This window comes from Gadus morhua, chromosome 5 (assembly GCF_902167405.1).
Source record: "Gadus morhua chromosome 5, gadMor3.0, whole genome shotgun sequence".
In the NCBI taxonomy this organism is placed as follows: Eukaryota; Metazoa; Chordata; class Actinopteri; order Gadiformes; family Gadidae; genus Gadus; species Gadus morhua.
Window position 1 is genome coordinate 18,041,225 of NC_044052.1, and position 14,933 is coordinate 18,056,157.

The window sequence follows — 14,933 nt, forward strand, 5'->3', positions numbered from 1 at the left end:
CTCAACTACAAGATATTACACACTACTACCTCAACTACAAGATATTACTCACTACTACCTCAACTACAATATATTACATACAACTGCTAATTGAACTACCACATATTATGTACAACTAAAACTTCAACATATTGAATACATCTACAACCTCAACTTAGACATATTACATTGCCTTATTTATTTGTTTATTTATTGTTTTGATGTTTTAAAATATAATATTTCATATTTTTTGTTCTGTTTCACCCACACGTAAAGCAGCTTGGGTCCTAATGAAAGGAACACATTTTTCAATATTACTATGAATAGAATCATGCCTGCTATATATTAAATAAAACCTGTAGATGGTGTAGTTCAGGGAATCAGTCTTTACTGTAATGGCCTTGGTTTGGAACAAGATGAAGCCATTGAGCTGGTATGGAGACATGTATACATACTGCTTTCGCTGGATTCTCCAGAGACTCTTCTGAAAGTCTCAGCCCAAAATTTCCACTGACTCTCTGTCACTCAAGAGACACAGATGCACATCAGCTAAAACTGGACATCATTTGAATAGCTACAGCTCACTGCTCACAGAATACGTTGAAAGAAACACATTTTTTAGCGTTGTCGGTTTGGTCTGTAATTCATAGACAAACATCATTAATATGTTACTGTTTCTACCACTCAGTATTCTAGGGTTCTTATGTCCTGTTGAGAGATACTAAATGTCTTTTGAGACGTAATTTTACAAGTTTTTGAGTTTGTATCTGCAAAAACCAGAACATCTCTCTGAACTACTATAATATGAAGTGACAGAAAGTCAGTCTGACACACATGGGTCATTTCAGCAGCAGTGGCTCTATGACTGACACTGGTCCACTGGATACAGTGAACACACTTTCCAAGGAAATCCCCACAACCAACACTTTTCTCCTTCAGAGATACACACCATAGCCTTAACCCTTCTTTCAAAATGGTGGGGAAATATGTTTGATAAAGATGGAAGAGGTTTTATATGCTTATTAGAATCCACATTCATTTGGAAATACAAAATATAAATGATAGCAAATGATGACAACAAAGGATTGATTCTTTACATTTTTATTAAATGTTCAACAGGTGACCAACACAAGCAAGGGGTAAAATCCAGAGAGCATCATGTTATTGATTAGAAGACATGTTATATTAATGTAATTCATCAAAAGCTGCAGGGCCACCTGAGACTGAGGGTCATTGAGCAGACGTGTCAGAAGAGATCTGTATTCTACAATTCTTCCATGCTGGAGCCTCTCTACTCTGAACACTCTCCAGGATTCAGGGTTTGAGTGACAGGCTGCGTCTGGCCATTCTTACTGGCCTCACAGCTCACTGAGCCCGCCTTCCTCCACTGGTCTGCAGGGAGGGTCAAGGTGCTGGTCCAGCTGTAGTGGCCATCTTTCCCCAGGACCCCCAGGCTATCGGTCACCCCTCCAGACCTGCTGCTGCCCCCCACCTTCCAGCCAAGCTTCCAGTCTGAGGGGAAGCCCCCACTGGCCGCACACACTAGTGTAGCACTGCCCTGCTCCAGCTCCACTCTGGAGGGAGGGAGGACGCTCAGCGTGGGCTGCACCACTCCCACTGGAAGAGAGAGAGAGGAGTGGACAACAGGCTCAGTTAACATCAGCCTCATAGGAGCACAGAGGGAAGGGAACAACAGCATTCATCAAGAAATGTTGTTTATTGTAAAGTGGAAATGTATACAACCTTATTCATGACACATGTCAACTGCCAGGTTGCCATCTTAATAAATATTTCTTTCACTTCCTTTTTTTATATTTCATTTCGGATTTTGCAAGAAAACTCTTATATTATAAGCACATAATACGGATATAATATTATATTCATTAAATGATGTCTGCATTTTTTGCTTTTAAAACAGAACCTGATTGAAACTTGATTTTCAATATAATGTAGTTAAAAGTAAATCAATAAGGTTTTCAATAAATTATGAATTCTCACAAGAAAGACATTTGGAAAAAATGTCAACAATAAAATCGAACGACTGAACTCCATTAAATGATGTTTAAACTGTCATTAGCCTATCCTATGAAAAATGTAACACACAAAAATGTGTGTTAATCAAAAGGTAGTTTTCTAAGTTTGTACGATACAAAAAGTGTCCTTGTACTTACAGTCAACGATGAGTTTGGTGCCTCCACCAAAAGTGTACCACAGTGATACAAACTCGTTAAGAGGCTGTACAAAAACCTCCCGCATATTAAAGGCTCATCTTACTGTCACACAATCACTCGCTTTTTGACAAAAATCTCTGAATCATTCAATATTTGATTCGCTCAAACAATCATTATACATTTTTATCTATTGTCTGAATGTACATGGATTAAACAAATGTATTTACTCAACATATATTTTCATATAATTGTTGAAGGATCACTAACAAACAGTGGATTGCTTTAACATTAGTCCAATCATTTGACTCATTAAAAAACCTCAAGACAATGTTATAATCAAGCATTTATTAAAAACTGAACAATAAATTATTATCTATTATTCTAGTTTTAGTAAATAATGTTATGAGAATACATTTCATCAAAATAATAAAATTAAAGGATTTCATACAAACCCAGATCAATTTAACCAGAGAAATATAACACATTTTAAATTCCAATAGTTTCCAGAAAAACTGAATTTGTATTCCAAAAGAATGAATGTAGAAGACACACAGCGGTCCTCTCAGAATGTATGTAGTCACTCTCACCCCCCGTCTGATGAGTGGAAACAGGTCATTTCCATATAGAGGAAGCTTTGCATGCTCAGCTGAAACTGGGGTTCTGAGAGGGTTTAAAGTCCTCTGAGTTCAACACTGCAGGACTCTGAGCTGTCACTCAACACCCCAGACACCGTGGCAACCATGAATCACCTCACCCTCCTTTTCTGGACAGTGGTCTGTGGATCCTTAACAGGTTGGTTCATTCCACTCAGTCAAAATGTGGACCACCCTTCTCTGTTTGTTTGTGTTTTCTATTGGAATACTCATGTTTGGTTTGTTTGTTTTCTACAGGAACCAGCAGTCAGGTGACTGTGACTCAGACACCAGTAGTGTCCTTTACTCCAGGATCCACAGTCACTCTGACCTGTAAAACCAACCCAGCGGTTTACAGAGATAGCCGTGGTCAGTTTCTACACTGGTACCAACAGAAACCTGGAGAAGCCCCCAAGCTCTTCATAAAATTTGCAAACCAACATGTATCACCAACACCAGCTCGGTTTAGTGGCAGTGGAAGCAGCACTGACTTCTCTCTGACCATCAACGGCGCCCAGCGCGAAGACGCAGCAGTTTATTACTGTCAGAGTGAACACAATCTTAACAGTGTCTGGGTGTTCACACAGTGATTGAGAGCCGTACAAAAACCTCCCTCAGTCACACTGCGTAGACACTGAGCTGTTACAGCAGGAACCTGCTGCAGCTGCTGAGGGGGAAGAGACTCTGACACAGAGCGCTGAGCACAGAGCTGGCTCTAACCAGGGGCCTCCACCAAGAGCCAGCATTAGATTCCTCAGTATTATTAAACACACAACTACTACCTCAACCACAATATATAACATACAAGTACTACATCAACTACAATACTTTGCATACAACTCAAACGTCAACATATTGAATGCAACTACAACCTCAACGTCCATGCATTACATCACCCCCCCCCCCAGTCACACCTCAGCAGTAAGAAGACAGAGTTCTGGTTGGGGCCCCCAAGGCCCCAGAAGGTCGGGGATCCGGTCCTTCCTTGGACGGCTGCTCCGTCTGCCCCTTCTCTCCAGTCCCCAACCTGGGGGGGTCCCAGACTCATCCCTATCACTGGTTCCCCACATGGAGTCCATCAACAGATAGGCATTGGACCCCCTCAGAAACATGTCCAGACTGGGGCCGTCCCTCACTGCCCCCGTTGTAGAGACCCTCATCCACGCCTTCATCACCTCCCCTCTGGACGGGGGTCAAGGAGTCCCACTGGGGGGTCCCCACAGAGCCATGGATTGGCTCCAGTATACCAATCCCCCCCCCCCCCCCCCCCCCATCCAACTCCACCGGCTCCCATTAAGGTCCTGTAGCACCTCCTCCTCCTCCTCCTCCTCCTCCTCCTCCTCCTCCTCACCCCCCAGTCCCTCTAGCCCCCGCTCCTCTCACAGCTCCTCAGACCCTACTCCCCCTCCCAGAATCTCTGTCCCTCAGACCACCGACTGCTTTACCCCCCCACCCCAAAACCTGAAGATAGTGGAGTTCATGGAACCAGTCTTTATCGTAATGGCGTTGTTCGGACATTAGAGGGCGCCATTGAGCTGGTATGGAGAAATGCGCACATACTGCTTTCACTGGAATCTCCAGAGACTCCTTGAAAACCTCAGCCCTATATTTCCACTGACTTTCTGCCGCTCATGAGACACAGGTGCACATCAGCTAAAAATGGACATCATTTGACTAGCTACAGTTCACTGCTCACAGAATACGTTTAATGATACACATTTTTTTGCGACGTCGGTTTGATCTGACTCATAGACGGACATTATGAATGTGTTACTGTTTCCCCCAGTCATCCTGCTAGGGTTCTTATGTCTGGGTGGGAGAACCTGAATGTCTTTTGAGACTTACTTTTACATGTTTCTAAGTTGGTGTCTGCAGAAACCTGGACATCTCTCTGAACTATTATTATATTAAGTGACAGAAGTCAGTCTGACAGTGAGCAGCAGTGGCTCTATGACTGACACTGGTCCACTGAATACAGGGAACACACTTTACAACGACATCCCGAAACCAACACTTTGCTCATTCAAAGATACACACCAACTTCTTTCAAAATGGTGGGTCAATTTGTTTGATGAAGATGGCAGAGGTTGTATTTGCTCATTAGAAGCCACATTAATTCGAAAATGCAGAAGATAAACGATAGTTAATGATGACAAGAAAGAATTTATTCTTTAAATCTTTATTAAATGTTCAACAAGTGACCAACACAAGCAACGGGTAAAATCCAGAGAGCATCATGTTAATGAATCAAACACAAGTTATATTAATGTAAATCAACAAAAGCTGCTGGGCCACCTGAGACAGAGAGTCTTAGAGCAGACGTGTCAGAGGAGATCTGTATCCTCCAGTACCTCCATGCTGGAGCCTCTCTACTCTGAACACTCTCCAGGATTCAGGGTTTGAGTGACAGGCTGCGTCTGGCCATTCTTACTGGCCTCACAGCTCACTGAGCCCGCCTTCCTCCACTGGTCTGCAGGGAGGGTCAAGGTGCTGCTCCAGCTGTAGTGGCCATCTTTCCCCGGGACCCCCAGGCTATCTGACACCCCCCCAGACCTGCTGCTGCCCCCCACCTTCCAGCCAAGCTTCCAGTCTGAGGGGAAGCCCCCACTGGCCACACACACTAGTGTAGCACTGCCCTGCTCCAGCTCCACTCTGGAGGGAGGGAGGACGCTCAGCGTGGGCTGCACCACTCCCACTGGAAGAGAGAGAGAGGAGTGGACAACAGGCTCAGTTAACATCAGCCTCATAGGAACACAGAGGGAAGGGACAGCTTCCTGTTCACCAGCAGTTGGTGACATTAAAGAGGAAGGGAACCATTTTTCTTAAAAGTTCTTCATTAAACCAGTAATTACATGTTCCTATTTAACTTCAAAATCCAACAATTTATTGGGTTAACATTTATCGACTTTGCACAAGTTTAAATTTCTTCTAACTTAAATGTGACAATTAAATAATGCCACAGCAATAATTAAGTCTGTCATGAAATGCATTATATTGTAGAACACATGCAACATATTCAGTGTAATTTAAAAGACAGAACTCGGTACCACAATATATTTACACTTTGTCCTCAGCTTTTTTTCTGAAAAAACTACAAGAAATTAAAACAATAGCAAAGTGAAAAATATAAAGATTATCAAGCTTAAATAAATGGAAAGAAAGTTAAATATTCCAAGCAAAGAAAAGTGTCCTTGTACTTACAATCAACGATGAGTTGGGTGCCTCCACCAAAAGTCAACCACAGTGATACAAACGCATCAAGAGGCTGTACAAAAACCTCCAGCCCATTAAAAACTCATCTCACTGACACACTAACACTTGCTTTTCACAGAAATCTTTTAATTATTCAACATTTTTGCTATTGTTTTTTCTACTTTAGATCGAATTAGTAGAATAAAAAAAATATATAACATTTTAAAACAATCTTTGGAGTCTCACAATCAAACAGAACAAATAAACGAGCCAAACCAGTCCACAAATTGAACTTGTGAGAGCTTTCAAAATGAAAGAATGGAAGTAATAAACATGCATTTGATTCCAAAAAATTATATGTTTTTATTTATTATAACATTTTAGGTTCCGCTGTAATGAGTAACTTTTTTATGCACAATTTTGAAAATTAATGAATTTCATACAAACCAAAATCGAATTAACAAGAAAAAATGTTATAGATTCCAATTCCAATTGTTTACACCAAATCAAATTTTATTCCAATGGTGTGAATGTAGAAGAGATACAGCGGTCCTCCAAGAATGTCTGCAGTCACACTCACCCCCCGTCTGATGAGTGGAAACAGGTCATTTCCATATAGAGGAAGCTTTGCATGCTCAGCTGAAACTGGGGTTCTGAGAGGGTTTAAAGTCCCCTGAGTTCAACACTGAAGGACTCTGAGCTGTCATTCAACTTCCCAGAAACCGTGGCAACCATGAATCACCTCACCCTCCTTTTCTGGACAGTGGTCTGTGGATCTTTAACAGGTTGGTTCATTCCACTCAGTCAAAATGTGGACCATCCTTCTCTGTTTGCTTGTATTTTCTATTGGATAACTCAATGATTGGTTTGTTTGTTTTCTACAGGAACCAGCAGTCAGGTGACTGTGACTCAGACACCAGTAGTGTCCTTTACTCCAGGATCCACTGTCACTCTGACCTGTAAAACAAACCCAGCGGTGTTGGTCAATACCTATATATTCTGGTACCAACAGAAACCTGGAGAAGTCCCCAAGCTCATCATAAAATTGGTAAACCAACTTGTATCACCAACACCAGCTCGGTTTAGTGGCAGTGGAAGCAGCACTGACTTCTCTCTGACCATCACCGGCGCCCAGCGTGAAGATGCAGCAGTTTATCACTGTCAGAGTTACCATAGTGGCGATGTGTTCACACAGTGATTGAGAGCCGTACAAAAACCTCCCTCAGTCACACTGCGTAGACTCTGAGCTGTTACAGCAGGAACCTGCTGCAGCTGCTGAGGGGGAAGAGACTCTGACACAGAGCGCTGAGCACAGAGCTGGCTCTAACCAGGGGTCTCCACCAAGAGCCAGCATTAGATTCCTCAGCATTATTAAACAACTACTACCTCGACTACCACTTATCACATATAACTACCTCAACTACCACGTATCACACACAAGTACCACATGAACTACAATATATTACATTCAACTTCTACCTCAACTGCACGCGTTGCATACAACTACTACCTCAACTACAATATATAACGTACAAATACTACCTCAACTACTGCATATAATATATAACTTCTAGCTCAACAACAAGATATAACATACAAGTACTACATGTACTACATTGTTTTGCATCCAACTAAAACTTCGACATATTGAATATAACTACAACCTCAACTACAACCCCCCCCCCCCCCCCCTGGTTGGGGCCCCCAAGGCCCCAGAAGGTCGGGGATCTGGTCCTTCCTTGGACGGCTGCTCCGTCTGCCCCTTCTCTCCAGTCCCCAACCTGGGGGGTCACAGACTCATCCCTATCACTGGTTCCCCACATGGAGTCCATCAACAGATAGGCATTGGACCCCCTCAGAAACATGTCCAGACTGGGGCCGTCCCTCACTGCCCCCGTGGTAGAGACCCTCATCCATGCCTTCATCACCTCCCCTCTGGACAGAGGTCATGGAGTCCCACTGGGGGGTCCCCACAGAGCCCTGGATCGGCTCCAGTGTACCAATCCCCCCCCCCCCCCCCCCTCATCCACCTCCACCGGCTCCCATTAAGGTCCTGCAGCACCTCCTCCTCCTCCTCCTCCTCCTCCTCCTCCAGCCCTCCTCCTCCTCCTCCTCCTCCTCCTCCTCCTCCTCCTCCTCCTCCTCCTCACCCCCCAGTCCCTCTAGCCCCCGCTCCTCTCACTGCTCCTCAGACCCTACTCCCCCTCCCAGAATCTCTGTCCCTCAGACCACGGACTGCTTTACCCCCCCACCCCCCCACCCCGGGTTAGGGACTTCAGCTATGGACAGAGCCTTTAGGGTGGCTGCCCCCACTCTGTGGAACTCGCTCCCCGGGAGATCCTCAACGCTGGATCCATCTGCGTTTTCACAAGCTGCCTGGAGACCCACTTACTGGGCCTGGACTTTGGAACATGATGTTTTCTCATTTATTTGTTTATTTATTTTTTGATTATTTTACAATATGATATTTCATATTTTTTTGGTTGTTGTCAACCACATTTAAAGCAGCTTACGTCCTGATGAAAGGAATGACTTTCTTATTAATATTAGGAATAGAATAAAGCCTGCTCTATATTTAATCAAACCTGTCGATGGTGGAGTCCATGGAATCAGTCTTTATTGTAATGGTGTTGGTTCGACAGTAGAGGACGCCATTGAGCTGGTATGGAGACATGCACACATACTGCTTTCACTGGAATCTCCAGAGACTCTTGTAAAACCTCAGCCCTACATTTCCACTGACTTTCTGTCACTCAAGAGACGCAGGTGCACATCTGCTAGACTAAACTGGACATCATTTGAATTGCTGCGGTTCACTGCTCACAGAATACGTTTAAAGAAACACATCTTTTAGCGATGCCGGTTTGTTCTTTGACTCATAAACCGACATTATGAATATGTTACTGTTTCCACCACTCAGCATGCTAGGGGTTCTAAGGTCTGTGTGGGATTTACTGATTGTCTCGAGAGACATACTTTAACATGTTTACAAGTTGGTATCTGCAGAAACCTGGACATTCCTCTGAACTTCTATTCTATGAAGTGACATAAAGTCCGTCTGACACATGGGTCTTTGCAGCAGCAGTGGCTCTATCACTGACACTGCTCCACTGAATACACTGAACACACTTTACAACAACATCCACACAACCAACACTTTGCTCATTCAGAGATACACACCATAGCTTTAAGCCTTCATTCAAAATGGTGATGAAGTTTGTCTAATAAAGATAACCTTTATTCAATATACTCTTTGGTGTAAGGATTAATCGACAGACACAGCAGTTACACGATTGGAAAATATCACAAGAAATATTGTATTTTTTGCGTTTTTATTAAATGTTCAACATGTGACAAATCCAAGCAAGGGGTAAAAACCAGAGAGAATAATGTTAATGAATCAAACACATGTTATTTTAATGTAATTCAACAAAAGCTACAGTGCCAGCTTGGACAGAGAGAGATAAAGCAGACGTGTCAGAGGAGATCTGTGTTCTCCAGTACTTCCATGCTGGAGCCTCTCTACTCTGAACACTCTCCAGGATTCAGGGCTTGAGTGACAGGCTGCGTCTGGCCATTCTTACTGGCCTGACAGCTCACTGAGCCCGCCTTCCTCCACTGGTCTGCAGGGAGGGTCAAGGTGCTGCTCCAGCTGTAGTGGCCATCTTTCCCCAGGACCCCCAGGCTATCTGACACCCCCCCAGACCTGCTGCTGCCCCCCACCTTCCAGCCAAGCTTCCAGTCTGAGGGGAAGCCCCCACTGGCCACACACACTAGTGTAGCACTGCCCTGCTCCAGCTCCACTCTGGAGGGAGGGAGGACGCTCAGCGTGGGCTGCACCACTCCCACTGGAAGAGAGAGAGAGGAGTGGACAACAGGCTCAGTTAACATCAGCCTCATAGGAGCACAGAGGGAAGGGACAGCTTCCTGTTCACCAGCAGTTGGTGACATTAAAGAGGAAGGGAACCAATTTTCTTAAAAGTTCTTCATTAAACCAGTAATTACATGTTCCTATTTAACTTCAAAATTCAGCAATTTATTGGGTTAACATTTATCGACTTTGCACAAGTTTAAATTTCTTCTAACTTAAATGTGACAATTAAATAATGCAACAGCAATAATTAAGTCTCTCATGAAATGCATTATATTGTAGAACACATGCAACATATTCAGTGTAATTTAAAAGACAGAACTCTGTACCACAATATATTCACACTTTGTCCCCAGCTTTCTTTCTGAAAAAACTACAAGAAATTAAAACTATAGCAAAGTGAAAAATATAAAGATTATCAAGCTTAAATAAATGGAAAGAAAGTTAAATATTCCAAGCAAAGAAAAGTGTCCTTGTACTTACAATCAACGATGAGTTGGGTGCCTCCACCAAAAGTCCACCACAGTGATACAAACGCATTAAGAGGCTGTACAATAACCTCCAGCCCATTAAAGTCTCGTCTCACTGACACACTAACACTCGCTTTTCACAGAAATCTTTTAATTATTCAATATTTTACTCTCTACAGCTATTGTTTTTTCTACTTTAGATCGAATTAGTAGAATAAAAAAAATATATAACATTTTAAAACAATCTTTGGAGTCTCACAATCAAACATAACAAATAAACGAGCCAAACCAGTCCACAAACTGAACTTGTAAGAGCTTTCAAAATGAAAGAATGGATGTAATAAACATGCATTTGATTCCAAAAAATAATATGTTTTCATTTATTATAACATTTTAGGTTCCGCTGTAATGAATAACTTTTTTAGGCACAATTTTGAAAATTAATGAATTTCATACAAACCAAGATCGAATTAACAAGAAAAAATGATATAGAATCCAATTCCAATTGTTTACACCAAATCAAATTTTATTCCAATGGTGTGAATGTAGAAGAGATACAGCGGTCCTCCAAGAATGTCTGCAGTCACTCTCACCCCCGTCTGATGAGTGGAAACAGGTCATTTCCATATAGAGGAAGCTTTGCATGCTCAGCTGAAACTGGGGTTCTGAGAGGGTTTAAAGTCCTCTGAGTTCAACACTGCAGGACTCAGAGCTGTCACTCAACACCCCAGAAACCGTGGCAACCATGAATCACCTCACCCTCCTTCTCTGGACAGTGGTCTGTGGATCCTTAACAGGTTGGTTCATTCCACTCAGTCAAAATGTGGACCACCCTTCTCTGTTTGCTCGTGTTTTCTATTGGATAACTCAATGTTTGGTTGGTTTGTTTTCTACAGGAACCAGCAGTCAGGTGACTGTGACTCAGACACAAGTAGTGTCCTTTACTCCAGGATCCACAGTCACTCTGACCTGTAAAACAAACCCAGCGGTTTATAGACATTCTTCTTTAGGTGATTGTCTATCCTGGTACCAACAGAAACCCGGAGAAGCCCCCAAGCGCATCATAAAATATATAAACCAACATGTATCACCAACACCAGCTCGGTTTAGTGGCAGTGGAAGCAGCACTGACTTCTCTCTGACCATCAACGGCGCCCAGCGTGAAGATGCAGCAGTTTATCACTGTCAGAGTGCCCACTATCCTAACAGTGTCTGGGTGTTCACACAGTGATTGAGAGCCGTACAAAAACCTCCCTCAGTCACACTGCGTAGACACTGAGCTGTTACAGCAGGAACCTGCTGCAGCTGCTGAGGGGGAAGAGACTCTGACACAGAGCGCTGAGCACAGAGCTGGCTCTAACCAGGGGCCTCAACCAAGAGCCAGCATTAGATTCCTCAGCATTATTAAACATACAAGTACAACTACCACGTTTAATATACCACTACTACCTCAACTACAACATATCACATACAACTACTACCTCAACTACCACCCATAATATACAAGTACTACCTCAACCACCACGTATTATATACAACTACTACCTCAACTTCCTCATATTACTTACAACTACTACCTCAACTACTACGTATAACATACAACTACTACCGCAACTGCAACATATTGGATAAAACTGCCTCAACAACAACAAATTACAAACAACGCAAGGAGGTGAACACAGACGTGACAGAGCTCTGTCGTGTCTGTGTGTGTGTGTGTGTGTGTGTGTGTGTGTGTGTGTGTGTGTGTGTGTGTGTGTGTGTGTGTGTGTGTGTGTGTGTGTGTGTGTACGACTGGTTTATCCTGTGCCTTGATTACTGATTCACCACAGGTGTGCAGCCTGTCCCAGTGAGGCTGCTTCAACCAGCCATCGACCACACACACTCCACCCCCCCAACACCAGGTAGGGATCGGGGGGGGGGGGGGATCCCCAGCCGAAGTCCACCCCCCCACCAGACACGAAAAAACATATACTAAATAATAAACTGGACTCTGACCAGGGTCACCAAACCGTACGTAGAACAATAATAAATACGATCCAAACACCATTGTCCCCATAGCTCCCCAGTGTCTTTGTGCTGTCCAGTCATAGGGCACACATGAAATAAGGAGATTTAATGTTGGATTGACGTGATTTATCTATGAACGAAGGGTCAATCCTGATGAAACAAAAGCATGCTACTCGGGAATATTTTAATTATTGTTAAAGAGGTGAACAGAGTGGAGGTCATGGAATCAGTCTTTATTGCAATGGTGTTGGTTACACACTAGAGGGCGCAACTGAGCTGGTATGGAGACATGCACGGACACTTCTTTCACTGGAGTCTCAAGAGACTGTTCTGAAAACCTCAGCCCTATATTTACCCTGACTCTCTGTGACTCAAGAGACACAGATGCACATCAGCTAAAACTGGACATCATTTGAATAGCCACAGCTCACTGCTCACAGAATACGTTTAAAGAAACACATTTTTTAGCGTTGTCGGTATGGTCTTTAACTCGTAGACAGACATTATTAATATGTTACTGTTTCCACCACTCAGCATGCTAGGGTTCTTATGTCCTGTTGAGAGATACTGAATGTCTTTTGAGACGTAATTTTACAAGTTTCTAAGTTGATATCTGCAGAAATCTGGAGCATCTCTCTGAACTACTATTATATGAAGTGACAGAAAGTCAGTTTGACACACGTGGGTCATTTCAACAGCAGTGTCTCTATGACTGACACTGGTCCACTGGATAAAGTGAAAACACTTTCCAAGGAAATCCCCACAAACAATACTTTGCTCCTTCAGAGATACACACCATAGCCTTAACCCTTCTTTCAAAATGGTAGGGAAATATGTTGGATAAAGATGGCAGAGGTTTTATATGCTCATTAGAATCCACATTTATTTGGAAATACGAAAGATAAATGATAGCAAATGATGACAAGAAAGGATTTAATCTTAACATCTTTATTAAATGTTCAACATGTGACCAACACAACCAAGGGGTAAAATCCAGAGAGCATCATGTTAATGAATCAAACACGTGTTATATTAATGTAAATCATCAAAAGCTACAGTGCCACCTGAGACAGAGAGACATAAAGCAGACGTGTCAGAGGAGATCTGTATCCTCCAGTACCTCCATGCTGGAGCCTCTCTACTCTGAACACTCTCCAGGATTCAGGGTTTGAGTGACAGGCTGCGTCTGGCCATTCTTACTGGCCTCACAGCTCACTGAGCCCGCCTTCCTCCACTGGTCTGCAGGGAGGGTCAAGGTGCTTCTCCAGCTGTAGTGGCCGTCTTTCCCAAGGACCCCCAGGCTACCTGACACCCCCCCAGACCTGCTGCTGCCCCCCACCTTCCAGCCAAGCTTCCAGTCTGAGGGGAAGCCCCCACTGGCCACACACACTAGTGTAGCACTGCCCTGCTCCAGCTCCACTCTGGAGGGAGGGAGGACGCTCAGCGTGGGCTGCACCACTCCCACTGGAAGAGAGAGAGAGGAGTGGACAACAGGCTCAGTTAACATCAGCCTCATAGGAGCACAGAGGGAAGGGACAGCTTCCTGTTCACCAGCAGTTGGTGATATTAAAGAGGATGGAAACCATTTAGTTTAATGTCACTACATTAGGAATCCAGTTTACACAAAAACATATTTATGTTTATTTTTATTGGAATGAATCAATCTTAATTTCTCTTTCTTCAAATCATATCATGTGGCTAATTGCACATGCAAAATATGAGAGAAAAGCAGGATTAGTAATTCAAAGCATGTAAATACTTTTTAATATGTTTCTAATATTTACTGATTTTTTAGAAGTTCCACTGAACTTCAATTAAACTACTTTGTCCAAATTACAAAATACTTATTTTTTTAAGAAATAAAATATGTTGCAGCAATAGTCAAAAATAATGAAAATAATATTTTGGAAAACGCATAATGCAATCGGACATATGTATTGAACAAATTTTGTTAATTTAAGCCAAAATACGAAACTCTTTAAAACAGTATATTCCAACTGTGTACTCAACTTATTTATAGAAAAAATAACAATACATGAAAAGTATAAATAAATTAAAACATTTTAAAATCATGCTCAATATTTCATGTAAAGTTTCAAAATGTCAAGAAAGGTCTCCTTTTACTTACAGTCAATGATGAGTTTGGTGCCTCCACCAAAAGTGTACCACAGTGATACAAACTCATTAAGAGGCTGTACAAAAACCTCCCGCACATTAAAGACTCGTCTTACCGACACACAAACACTTGTTTTTCACTATAACCCAAGAATGAGTTGATAATTGATTCGCTAGAAATATTATTAAAACCCATTAATTGATTTCAAGGACATTGATTTAATTAAATATGTTTATTACAACCAAGGGTAGAGACCCCCTGGTTAGAGCCAGCTCTGTGCTCAGCGCTCTGTGTGAGAGTCTCTTCCCCCTCAGCCAGTGGCGGCGCCAGAAATAATTTGTTGCAGTTGCTTAACAGTTGCTGTATGAATTCAAGAGGTTGCTGGTCAAAAAAAAAAACCTTGATCAAAACACCTGAATTTGGCAGAGGCACGGCCGGGAAGACATTTTCGGCACGGGTTGGGGTGGTTGCGGTCCCGTACGAGGCAAGTTT

The 14,933-nt window shown here is 42.9% G+C and overlaps 1 long non-coding RNA gene and 2 gene segments (V, D, J or C); 1 reads left to right on the forward strand and 2 right to left on the reverse strand.

The window, feature by feature from the left end:
* LOC115544139 (immunoglobulin kappa light chain-like) overlaps positions 1-14,933 on the forward strand; it is a 38,907-nt gene that overhangs the window by 18,881 nt on the left and 5,093 nt on the right.
* LOC115544141 (Ig kappa chain V-III region MOPC 63-like) overlaps positions 1-14,933 on the reverse strand; it is a 32,851-nt gene that overhangs the window by 14,238 nt on the left and 3,680 nt on the right.
* Positions 4,946-6,549, reverse strand: LOC115544151 (uncharacterized). The gene is made up of 2 exons (XR_003976812.1): positions 6,475-6,549; positions 4,946-5,477 (listed from the first exon to the last, which is right to left on the reverse strand). It is a non-coding gene; the product is annotated as an uncharacterized LOC115544151 (long non-coding RNA).